Source organism: Chiroxiphia lanceolata, chromosome 18, assembly GCF_009829145.1.
Source record: "Chiroxiphia lanceolata isolate bChiLan1 chromosome 18, bChiLan1.pri, whole genome shotgun sequence".
Classification (NCBI taxonomy): Eukaryota; Metazoa; Chordata; class Aves; order Passeriformes; family Pipridae; genus Chiroxiphia; species Chiroxiphia lanceolata.
In genome coordinates, this window is record NC_045654.1 from 13,475,424 (window position 1) to 13,488,339 (window position 12,916).

Genomic DNA, 12,916 nt, shown 5'->3' on the forward strand with positions numbered 1-12,916 from the left:
TGGGTTTGATATCTGACGCTCACTCTTTGAAATTACTTTAGATTGAAAAAAAAAGAGAGCAGAGAGAACAATACAAAACAGGCCAGGTAAGACCTTTTCTTTAATAAAAACTAAAATTAAAAAATGAAAGACTAAAGATAGAATTGAGAGACATTATTCCATCAAAAACAGATGCTGCTGGGTTGCAAGTTTGACTGGCTGATTGGTGATGAAGTTTGTAAGATAGCATTAATATAGACATGATTAAAAGATGTCACTTTTTAGGTGAGATGTAGTTGCTTTGAATCTTGTTTGTTGCCCTGAGGTTTGTTTTCCATGTTTTTCATCTTGGCTGACCATTTACCTTCCTACACTGCTCACAGTCTCCAAATAAGGGTTGTTCTGGCTTTGTGCTGTTATTGCCTGATGTTTTTCAGTACCTTTTCTGTGCCATGCTGGGTTTACATACCTTACAAAACCTACCTCGATACACTCCCCCTGCAGCCATCTACCACAAAAGGAAATGGTTACTTTTCTCCTTTAACCTTTCCTAAGAGAACTAGATCTGTGCAATCACGTGTCCTTGTGTGTCTGTCTGTGCTTCCCCCACTCTAATAATTTTTTTAGCCCATCAGCGAGTTGGTCCATCAAATTTGATGGAACAATAAATGCCTCAAACCCAGTAAATCTTGCAGTGTTTGTGGGGGAAAAAAAAAAAAAAAAAAGAAAAGAAAAGAAAAGAACTCATCTTCAGTATTCCCAGTAGGGAAAATGTTGAAGCTTAAGCTTATGCCTTATTAGATAACAGAGAATTTGCACAAGAGGAAACTCTAAGCACAGGCCAAAGGCAACGGGGCCTCGTTAGTAATTCTGCCCGGGGAAGTGTCTGGGGACAGGATGTGAGCAGGACTCTGTTTATCCATAAGACTGATGAGATCTCCTCATGCTTTTGAATTCGTTAACACAGGTGTGTCTTTGTGTTTATTAATGAACATGCAGGAACCAGATCTGTGGTGACTGCTGTAAATCAGTGCAGTTCATGGAATTCAGTGGGACTGGGATGACACCAGCTCGGAGGTTTGCTGTGTGTGTCCAGCTTGAAAAAATATATACTTCCAGCTCCTAGACTTCCAAATAATGGCTTATCTTTAACACCAGGTTAAATATACCCAATATACCCAATAATCTTTACTCCTTACAGCACGTTTCCATGGAGTTCCTCAGGAAATGCACCAGGCTGGCAGGGAAACACTGCACAGCTTACGTGATTTTGGACTACAGGACATTCCTTATTTACATAGTGCAGCCTATGCTTTGAAGTAATACTATGCCTGTGAAAGAGGTGACCTAAGGTTTTTTGTGTGCTGGTAGATAAATGGAAACCTGTCTTGTATTGGCAGAAAGAAGTGATCTGTTTTGAGTTTCGATTGGTCTCAGAAAAAAATAGTTTTTCTTAAACTAAGATGAAATGCTTGCTTTAAAAAAATAAACTTTTCTCCATGCAATCAGAATTGCACTAAAGGATACACCCATTATTGATATGAAAATTGAAGCACATTGAAATACAGATATAATAGTGTGGGTTTGATGTAGTCATTGAAGGGAAGAGAGCACAAGAGTTGAGACCGAAACTCTCCCTTAGCTTTCCTGCCACTGTGCCTTGGTGCTGCTCAGTGTATAGGAAGGGAGAACCCACTACTGATACTGGACCATCATTCAGGGATATCATGCACCCTCACAGGTAACCCCATCTGCCAAGAGGAGCTTACAAAAACATCTTATCTTTCCACACAGTAAAATGTCCTCCCCTTCACCACCCAGTTGCCAACCTAACACGTCCAGTACAATGTCACCTGCTGCAGAGAGCACCTCAGACTCCTGCAAATAAGTACATTTATTTGTTGAACATTGCTGGACTGTGCTTTCTTCCTAAATTAAGGCAAAATTTAAAAAGTTCTAAGGTAAATGTTACTCACCTTGGTTAAAAGTCACCTGATTTTTCAAGAAGGCTTTGAAATACAGAGCTTGACTTCTCATCCATCCCTGGGTAATAGCTGCTGGTACAACGTGAGAGACCTTCCCTTTGTCAGAGCTCGGCTGAGTAAACTGGCAAACTCTCTTCACTAAACCAGTGAATGATGTTTCAGAGCTGTGAAAATATTAGCATGTAATGTAACATCTCTGGAAATGTAATGTTTGCTACAGCTGTGTATAAATTTGTTTAATGGGTCTCTAACTCACCATCAGACTCATAAAGGCAGCCACTGTACAGGCTATTAGGCTGCAGTAACTTAATTGCTCGTTAATTGGGTAATTAGTGCTTTGTTTTGCTTTAAAGCCTAAACACTCATAAAAAGTGAATTAGCTGAGTAAACAAGAATGGAATTTTCATGATATGCTGTCCCAGTTATTGCACATAATTAATCAACCTTTTATTATCGTTCCTTTTTTCTTTTTTTTTCCCCTCCTAGTGACTGCCTCAGGTAGGTTGGGTGAACATCCCAGTTCAAGCCCCAAGGAAGGTGCCCCAAGAACATCTCATTAGCTGATGCTGGTACCTGTATTCCGTGGTGAAGGGTGGTTTGTGCACAGCCCAGCCTGGTGATGCCAACACTGCTCTCACCTCTCTCTCACAGGAGCAGAGACGTTCATGGGCAACTCCAGTGGCTGGGACCTGGTGGAACCAGGTGGCTCTTAGGTGGGAAGTTATGCAAGAAAGGACTCATTTACCTCTTCCCATTTCCCAGTATATGGGGCGTTCAGTTCCCTAGCTCGGACTAATCTACCAGAAATGTAAATGAAAAGCTAGCAGCCTGGAAAACTGGTTTATTTAACCAAGATGTGCCTTAACACAAAACCATTGCCGTGCTGCTTTAGGTATTTGGGCAAGAGATGGGCCTGCAAATGAATGCTCTTAGGAGAAAATGACCCTCCTGGCTTTCACACAGGCAGTTAAGCTAAATATTGGAAAAGGAAAAAGTTAATGGAAAGCCCGTTTGCACCCAGTATTGGAGCCTTAATTTGCACTCCCAAACAGGATTGCAGCCCCCTCATCCCTGCCAGGGTCACACAGTCTTGAATGCCAAAAGGATTGCAATTGCTTGTGCTGCTTAAACAGTGAGCGTCCTTAATTGGGATGACGGCCTTTGCTCTAACGAGCGGCTGCAGTCCTGCTGTAGGTGCTCCACGGTGCTCTGCCTTACATTGCTGGGCCTGACTGTTTAATGATGTCTTAATTGGCTTTGAGAACCCCTCAAGAGGAGGAGAACAGGAGAGAAAGGATTTGCTGCATATTTTATTATATTTATTCTCGCTTTAGAGAAAATTTTTACAAGGACAACTGAGGTAGAATATTACTCTCGTAGTGTAATATTATGTGTAGGATTTCACATGTAAAGAACATTTTGGATCCAGTCTAAAGCAATGGGAGTTAATGCTGGATTTCCCCATTGGAGGGAAGTTCAGTATTTCCTGGTAGAAGCTAGTGGCAGTTGCCTGAGCGTGCACTGAGTAAGGCTGAAGGATTTGGCGCACAAAGAGAGCACAAAACGCAATTAAAGCGAGTCCCAGTAACTTTTATATTTGGCACTTGTGGTCAGATGTTGATACTAAATATAAGCAGAACTGTACTGTAAAAATTAGACCTCTTTTATTGCAGAGCAATTGGGGTTTTACAAAGAATGGCACCAATCCACGGAGACTTTTTCCTGGTGAGCCGATAAAGAGAACAGCTGTGAAGTTTGACACGTAGAAAGTTTAAGTTGGAGATCTTTGATCTGGTGGAATATATGAAGTTAAAAACACTTCTTTCATGCTTCACGTTTTCCAGATTCAGCACTGTCTATGGTTGCTTTCTTGGCTGAGTGGTCTGTGAAGGAGAGCACCAGGCAGTTCCCCCCAGTGTTGTAGGTTGGCTCTGGATCTCTCCTGGGTCTCTCAGAGATCTGGTTTGGGGTGTGCTTTTATTTAAAACCCATCTGTCTGTAACGTGCAGAAGTTTGCCACGTAGATGTTGCAGCGTTGTAAGGGATTGGAGCACGACAGTGGTTGGCTGGTGGTGTGGCTGTGGTGGTGTGGCTGTGGTTTTCCAGAGTTCAGAACACTGGCTGAGTAGGGCACAGTCTGTTTGTTGACTGTGAGTGGGGCTGAAGCAAAGGGAAGGACTGGCCAGGTTTAGGAACTCGGCGCCTGGAGTTACAATAGCCAGATGAATCCTGTCTTGATTGTCTCCTAGAGACCTGGCATTTCTTGAAGTCACTAATTGAGCAATAAACACTCCTTTTTTTGTTGACTGCAGTAAGTCCACTAGACCATCACTTATTGTTTTTACTTCTTGAGAGACTGGGCTGTACAAAACCTGCAAAAACTCAGGAAGGAGACTTGCTGTGGTTATGAAAAGAATTAGGGGAGAAAGGAATGAGTGATCCTAATGAAAAAATTGAGGCTATTTGAGGTACATTGCCTCTCTCTGCACTTTTATTATGTATGCTGCAAAATTCCCTACAAAAATGCCGACTTTAAAAAAAAAAGTGTGAAAGGTGTGTAATTTTTTCCATGTAATCTTATACTTCACCCTTTTTTTTTTTTTTAAGCAGCATTCCAGATAAGTTTTGGAGAATTGCAGAAAATGTACTCTGTAATTTGTACTATTCATGTACTTCGAGGGTTATTTTTCCCTTTCGCAGAAGATTTTTCCAGCCTGCAATGAAATATTGGCTCCTCCAAAACTGTGCTGGAATTCTTTTAAATTGGCCAAAGGTATGAATGCCTGGAATTAACAAGTTTCAGCCTCTCTTTATGAACGTGTATTAAGCTATGTGTAAAATATATATTTCTCCCCAATAACGATTTATCATCCATTAATACTCAGGGCCTGGCACGTGCTGTAAGGAGCAGACGGCAGGTTTCCTGTTAACCAACCACTGCTTCCCTATGCCCATGAAATACCTACAGCCAGGTTCATCCCAAGCAGGGTCCAAATTTGCAAAGCAGACGAGCTGCTGGAGTGAGGCAAATGTGATTTATTGTTTCACAGTTGCGTAAGTTCTGCTTGTGTTTTGGAAACTTTGCTTGCTCAGTAGCCTGTTGAGGAGATGGGGAAGGGAGGAGACAACCCAGTGAGCACCAGTGCTCATCATCTCTCGTGGTGTGATAGTCTATTAGGAGCAGTCAACATCAAATTAGAACCTCTCCAGTGAAGGCAGTCTTCAGAAATGAAGCTTCCTGTGTTTTTTACCTGGCGTACAAATGCACCTTGAACACATATCTAACCCAATGAAAGGCAGGCTTCAGGTTTAACCTGTAATCCACTGGCCAAATGAAGAGTCCCCTTGCTTTTACTCAGGATCTTTGTTGCTGCTCCCATTTTCTTTGTTTTTCAGGATTATATTTTCCATTTTTCATTTGTGAATCACCCTCCTTGAAAGCACAGTTCGCAGTGGAAGAGCTTTCTAGCTGAGTGCTATAGGTTCCTTGGCAAAAGTGGGCTTGAAAAGCCAAGTGAGCATTGATAGAGCTGGGGGGGGGGGGGGAATTGTTACCTGGAAGCTGGCACAAGGTTCTTGTCAGCAAAGTGCTCTCCTGGGAATTGGTCAAGTTCCTGGCTGGCTTGTTGTGAAATGTGTCCATTTAGTTACAAAACCAGAGACACCACAATGGGGTGCAGCATTTACCGTGGAGGAGCTGTCACAGTAAATCCCCCAGATGTCACGGGGGGGGGGGATTCTTGTTTTTCAGGCATCTTCCCCTCAACCCTTTGGTCCTAACTAAGGAAGTCAAAGGACAAGCATGCAGACATTTCTTCTCCCTCCCAGCTTTTCTGCTGTGATAGAGTGGTTCAGCTTGATGTTATCATCATTATGATTGCTGAGATAGTAATAAGGGTGATAGTCTTGTCCTGGGGAGATACAGCCCTCTGCAGAGTCCCAGCCCTGCAAGGCCATGACATTGTTTGGCAGCTGCCTCGATCTCTGTTTCAGGGAGTTTTCAGGAGGACTGTAAGGGATGATAAAGGCTGACAGAGAAGATCAAGCTGATAAATAGTTGGAAAATTTTCGCATACAAACCCCAGCAAATCTGCAAACAAAGCCACAGCAGCAGAGAGATTTATGTGTTATGTGTTGAAAAATACAAGCATGGCATGCTCTGTGAATGCTGGATCACCAGCTCTTCTCAGCTGGGCTTTCCAGTCTATTAAATTACTCTGGGCCATAATCTGTTATAATAAATCGTTTGCATAACACCTTTGGAGCACACTGCCAAGCGGAAAAAAAGGGATGACTTTTCCTCTAAAAAGCTTGTGGCCTGACCAGTGAGGAGTCACAAATGAGGCAGTGGTTCAGGACAGAGGAGATGGAAAAATTATTAGGAAGAGGGACGGCAAAGAAGGTTTTCCTGGGAGGGATGTTTTTTATAGTGGCTGTGGTAAAGGACAAGAGCTGGGGCTTGAAAGATGAGGAGGGAAGATGATGCTGGAAAACAGAAGGAAGAGCAGGAGGGGATTTCTATCATTTAGCCTCCATGGGATCAAGTGCATTACTGCTCTGAATAATGCCCTCGTTTAGCTCAGTTGTGTGATGGATTTGAAGCTTCAAAACATAAATGAAACTAAGGGCCCAGGTAGCCTAATGCTGCAATAAATTTTGAAGACTTGGTTTCAAATATGATTCAGGGGCCTTAGTGAAATGCGTTTGGGGATCTCTGCTCCGTCCCCGTTGGGTAGTTGTGCACAGCACAGGAACATCACATCCTGGCATGATGCTGGTGCTCTGCCAAATGGAGGCTCCGAGGCTGCAATAGCAAGGGCCAGCTGCAAGCTGTGATTTAGGAGTGTTGGCTGGGAGATGTGGAGGCAAAGTCTACAAAGTTTCTGCCTAGAAAGCGTTTTTAAAAAAAAAAAAAGGAAAGAAAGAAATCTCCCAAGTCAATTCTCTTGTGGAAAAAAAGCGTGTTGGAAAGAGGCAAGTACTTTGTGGAATTGCCAATGCCCCGTTTCCCTGGGTTATAAAACTTCTGGCAAATACATCAGCTGTATTCGCCTCCCCTTTAAGATTACATGTAGTGTGTTTGAGATAATTTTTTAACAAATCACAGCATTAAAAAGGAGGACAGAAGTCTGAGTAAAATCTACTAGGTCAAAGATGAAATGCTGGCCTAATGCACGGCCAAAAGTAGCTGCATCCATTACTGTTGCTATTCTAAAACTCCTGGGCACTGGCTGGTTGTGTCCAGCACTTGGGGTTACTGACATTTTTTCTCCGTCATCCAGAAATGTAGAAAAACTTAGGCTGCAAACATCCTCGACTCTGTTTGAGTAGCTCTAATTTACATGACTTAGGTAGGCGTAAAAAGTGAGAAATGACCTTTTCAACATGACTTCAGATATTAAAACGATCTTACAATCTTATTATCATGAGAACATTTCGCAGAGTATTAAGCTCAATAAATTACCTTTTCCCCAAGCTGCTAACCCTCGATCCCTCAGGGGCAGCTGCAGCAACGATGTTGGTTCACGGCCTTCTTATTTTAGCTGAATTGCTTAATTGGTATGTGTTCTACATCCCCGATTGAGTATTTGGAGCACAAATGAAGGTTAGAACCTTTGCGCTAGTTATCGACTGGAAGAAAATTGATTCACGCTCAGGAGTGCAGTTGGGAGACAATTCACAATCCTCCCTAGGAAGGAAAGATTCTGCTCTTTTCTTTTCCCCTGGATTTCTTGCAAAGGTCACTCTGGCTGAAACACTGTCTTGTTTCTGGTTTGGTGGTTGCTTTTGACACAGCAAATCACTGTTTGGGAACCTGAGTCTGAGTTTCCTGGACGGGTTTGTAGCTGAACTTGAAATTGTGGTGCTGGGTATGTTATCCTTCCCCCTGCCTGCCTCCCCCTGGTCTTTGCACACCTGCATTTGTTGTTCTTCAAAAGACTCTGCTGTGTGGGGCATCTATGGAAAAACAACTTATAACACCCCAAGTGTTCTCCACCTTTGCTGGGTCCAAGAGAGGGGAGGAAAGGGTTGTGAAAGAACATCAGTGTTTCAGCTCCCAGCCTCAGGATATGTCCCATAAGGTGACTTCCCAAAAATACCTTTCCGTTGTGTTGAACACCTTTAGTTCAGTGAGTGAAAATAAATCCTTAAGTAAAGGTCATTCAAGAGGAAGCTCACAAATGCCAGAAAGTGACAGCAAAATTGCCAAATCGCTGTGCTGAACAAATTTAAACTAAGGGCACGTGGCTTGTACTGCCTAATAATTGATCTTTTCTTTGCAATATGATCAAGCCCTTCTGTGCATCAGCTGCTACAGATGCCTTTGTTTTTCTGTGATCTTTGTGGCAGGAACCTGCGCTTTCTTGTGGCCTGTATTAATAGAAACATCAAAATGGCAGAGCTTCTGCTTTCTTTTTAATGTTCATTAAAGGGCAAACATGTGACTTAGGCGGCCTCAGCAAGATTCCCTCTGGCTCCGTGAGCATGCCAAAAAGAGAGACAAGGCAGCCAAAGCAAGAGGCATTCCTGGACTACAGAGCATGTTACACATAATCCAGAAGGGAAATGGAAAGAAAAAGCTTAAAAGTCAGACAGGCACAGAGGGGGCAGCAGGATGTCAGCTCAGCATGTTGACATGCCACAATCTGTTAGCTCAGTCTCATTAATACGGGGGCCAGTGAGAGAGGAGAGAGACAGGATTGGAGGAGGAAATTTGGCAGCATCAACCAAACCCAGATACGGTCACTGAGACACCATGAGATGCTTCGTCTGAGGGAGGTTGTAAAATCAGAATAGAGCTCCACCCTTGAATCCATCTGTGAGCAACCTTGAGTGCTTTGTTCAGTGGGTGGTAACTAATCTGAGAATTGGTAGGTTTTCCCTGTTGCTCCAAGGGACAAAAATACAGTAGAAATTGTGACTTTTGTATAATACATGACTATAGGTACTGTGGGAGAGCACATTTGTTGTGACAGGTCTCGCCTCTGTGATCCGTTCAGCCCGTGGGCTCTGCAGGGTTCACGTGGGCTGTTGGCCACCATCCCAGAGCTGGTGGCTTTCCCAGGCACTGCAGAGGTGGAATGTTTGTAGAGGCTTGAGCATGTGAGACATGAAATCACCTCAAAGGTGATTTCAGTGTTGGCCATTGTCTGAAGAGACGTAATTGCCATAGTCTGAAGGAGCATATGGAAAGTCTGGAGGGTTTTTTTATTTGGACACTTGCCTTTATTTTTTCCATTTTGTAGCACCCTATACTTCTATTGAAAGCCTTTGATGCCACCGGGAGTCTTAAAACTTATGATTAGCATTTTGATAATTTAAATATATAAATTCAGATTTCTTCTTCTGGTGAAAGAGTAAGTTTTTTAGCTACTTGCATACAAAGTCCTGTGGAAATCTTAACAGAAAATGATCCACTGCATGGAATGTATTACAAAAGGATGTCACTGTCCTAGAAATCTGCAAGGTAAAAATATAAAATATTACCTACAAATCTGCATTTACAGATGGCAACAGTAGTTCTGTTCAAGTCCTGTGGACGTCTTGGTTTGTCTGTGGATTTACCCTGAGTTGTGTATTATCTTTGTTTTAACACAGCTAAGCTTTCAGAGCCAAAGTCAAATATCAGCATGATCAGTGATTGACCATAAAAATAAGTAAATGGAGCGCTCCCCTGATTCTTGGCACTTCTGCAATGTTTTTTCTTGGTATTGTTTGGAAGAGTCTCTTGGGAGCTTCAAAATGAAAATGTTTCCTTATGTTTTCTCTTCCATTAAGTCTGACACTGAACTGGAGGTTATTCTTGCTGTCATACTGTTAGTGTTCAGGGTTTTTTGTTTTGGCGTTTTTTTTAGAAAAGTAAAAAGCTTTTAAATAATTTCTTTTAAATTCTCTTGCGCCTCACACAGATACAGTTAAGGCAAGACTGGAGACAGCTCATGGCTTGGGCAGAAAAAGCAGTATTTTCTTCATGTGTTGCAATACTTAACCAGCCTTGGCTTGTCCTTCCGTGTGAGCTGATGGAAGCAGCACAGAGCTGAGCAAATTCTCTCTAATGTCACCACATGTGGGGACACAAAATGCCCACGTGTCTGCTGGAGGTTGTTCCAGCAGGAGGAACAACCTGTGGGAAATACTGTGCCTGCAGGAGGTGGAAATGTCACCTTTCCCTGTGGAAAAGACACCCCTGCCAGGGAGCAGTTGCAGGAGGGCCAGCAGTGCCTCCCCAGGGTTTTCCCAAGGGCAGTCCTTCAAAGGTGAGTGCGTTGGAAGCGCAGGAGGTGCAGTGGTGTCAGGGTGAGCTGCCCTGTCCCCGGGCACGAGCCCCTCCTGATGGACCCACTCACTCTGCTGGGTTGTCTCAGTCACAGGAAAGAAAGCTCAGTTCTGATCTCGAGCATTCAGAGCTTATTGTCAAGGCTTCTCTCCTTCAAAAAGAAAAAATGCACACACCCATGGATTTTGTGTGGTCTAAACATATTTATAACTCCTCTAATAACCCGCTGGGTTGTCCTGGCTGGGTCTGCACCACGGCACAGCCATGGGTCATTTTGCCATTCTGATAAAAGCAGCACAGTCCTTAAACCACTTGAGATCTCTCTTCCCCAAAAGAAATATGTTTGTTATTAGGCTGTGTAGGGGAACATAAATAATTGTATTGGGAGTGAGATAATATTTGTAGCCTTTATTTATATCGTGGATGCTTGCAGTGAAAGGTCTTAAGGAGCAAACGAGCAAATACCTTCTTTTCTCAGTGTTTGTGTCATGCACATTGTCTGCAGATACCAGACATCAATTCTATAACTTAAAAGTTATAGAAAAGCTAACTGTAAATATGTCAACGTTTTCTTTGACATCCCAGAACACTCAATAATCTCTCAGATCACTTGGATGTAAGCCGGGGAGTGCCGTAGCAGTAAGGTCTAAGGCTTTGAACTCGATTCAAAATTGTATGGAAACTTTGTTTCAGACGTGAAGATTTTTATGCTCTTACAGTTAAGTTCTCGTGCCAAAGGAACAATATTCCAATATTTTATATTACTTAGGGTTTTTGAGTCCTGTACACTTCACACCTAACATGCTGTCAGTACATGGCAGCATTGGAACTGCAGTCCAGCTTATCGTGTCCTTTGGCACTGCCTTGGTTCCACCCTGGATTTTTACCTTTTGTATGTAGATCTTTCATAGGAAGAGAGAGCTATTCATGTATGAAGTTTCCAACCTTTCTGTGTCAGCAAAAACACCAAAGTGGTGGTGACTTGGGGGTGAAGGGATGAGCCATGGGGACCTTTTGGATTTATTTCCACCTTCTTGACACTGAGCTCATTTAATGGTGATGGGTCTTCAACTGCCTCTTCAGGAAAAGAGCCCTCATCATTAAATTAAGTGTATTTGTGCAGGGATGAGACCGTGTCCAATCTTTCTTGAATGCGTTTTTCCCTCGCGCCTCAAAGTTTGTGAACTGCTGTTGCTGACTGGAATAGCCAAGTTACTGGAAAACAGGAGTCCTGGTTGTGTTCCCCATGGAAAATGGGGAAGCAGAGACACCCCGGATTCTCAGTGCCTTTGCAGCAGTGCCCAGGCTGAGCTGGGGGCACAGGATGGAGCAGAAGCATCCAATTCTCACCCTGCCAGCTCCAGGCTGGCAAACCTCCCCGCTGGCAGCCAAGCCACTGGGGGCAGCCTCTGGTTGAGTCTCCCAGCCTGGAAAATCATCTAAGAAAGGAAAAAGAGTTAAAACAAAAATAGGGAAGACATGCCAAATGGCAGGCAGGAGGCAGAGAGCAGGTTCTAGGCCAGAGGCAACTGAGGCTGAGCACGACGGTGTCTGAGGCAGTGCAGGGGAAGGGCCCATCCCCTCACAGAGGAGCAGCAGGCACCAGCCAGCACTGGGGTTTTGGAAAAGGAAAGAGAGCCCTCCAGATCTTCTTCTATGAAAAGCACATTCTAGGGGCAGAAGGGATGACTTCTTAAGAAAAACAAAGCAAACCAGCACAGAATTCACAAGTATAAAATCCTGGTTTTTCGAGCCAATTTTGAATTATTTCTTTTTACCGTTTTTTTCGTGCCCCGGTTTCTCAAGAGAATGTTTAAACTGAAGGACAAAAGTGGTCCTTGTGACTCAGAGAGCAGCCGTGGAGGTGTGAAACGGGAGGTGTGTGGGTGTGAGAGCAGGCTGAGCAGGGGGAAGGCGTTTGGATGAGCAGCCACCTCGCAGTCAGACTGCAGGTGATCAAATACAGGTGGCTAAAAGCTTTAGGGAGTTTTAAGCCAACATAGTAAAGTACAGAATATTCTTTCATTAAAAAAGTAGTTTTTAAGGCCAGATGGAACCAGTTCCTTCCACACCTTATGTGTAACCCAAGCCAGGTAATTTTATTCTTTCAGTCTTGTAGTGAGCCCAGTAACTTTTGTTTGACCAGTTCACATTGCACTCAGGTCTCCTAGTCTGGATCAGAAGACTCTGAGTAGTGATTTACTTGAGCACCTAAGCCAGGGACTGGGGCAGGGCGTGCTCTGAGGGACACCTATGGGGGAAAAGCTGAGCAGATACCTCTTGGCCTCCTTTCCTACACATACTGCATATCACAGCTTTTTTTTCATATTTCAGCAGCAGCAGTGACTCAACATCTTGCACCAGATTTCTGAATTTGTCCAGTTTTAGCATCCCACCATTTCTTCTGGTTGTGTTCTCTGATCGTCTGGGAATAAAAACTATTAGATAAGCAATAAATCTCTTCAAACCCAGAGAAGGGTTTATAATCCTTGTGGCCCTAGCTGTGGCTTAAAGCAAAGAAGCCCTTGTGTCCAGCTTATGAAAAGATATGTAACTCAAGTTTCCATCCTCTGAAGCTCCTGAATCATCAGCAGGGATTCCGCCCAAATTTGGAGGGCAAGTATGAACTCAAAAGCTGTGAGAGTCTTGGATCTCTCTTTTCCTGGGAAGGGTG

The 12,916-nt window shown here is 43.5% G+C and overlaps 1 protein-coding gene across 14 annotated transcripts in view; it reads left to right on the forward strand.

The window, feature by feature from the left end:
- FBRSL1 (fibrosin like 1) overlaps positions 1–12,916 on the forward strand; it is a 509,379-nt gene that overhangs the window by 288,818 nt on the left and 207,645 nt on the right. The window lies entirely within an intron of this gene.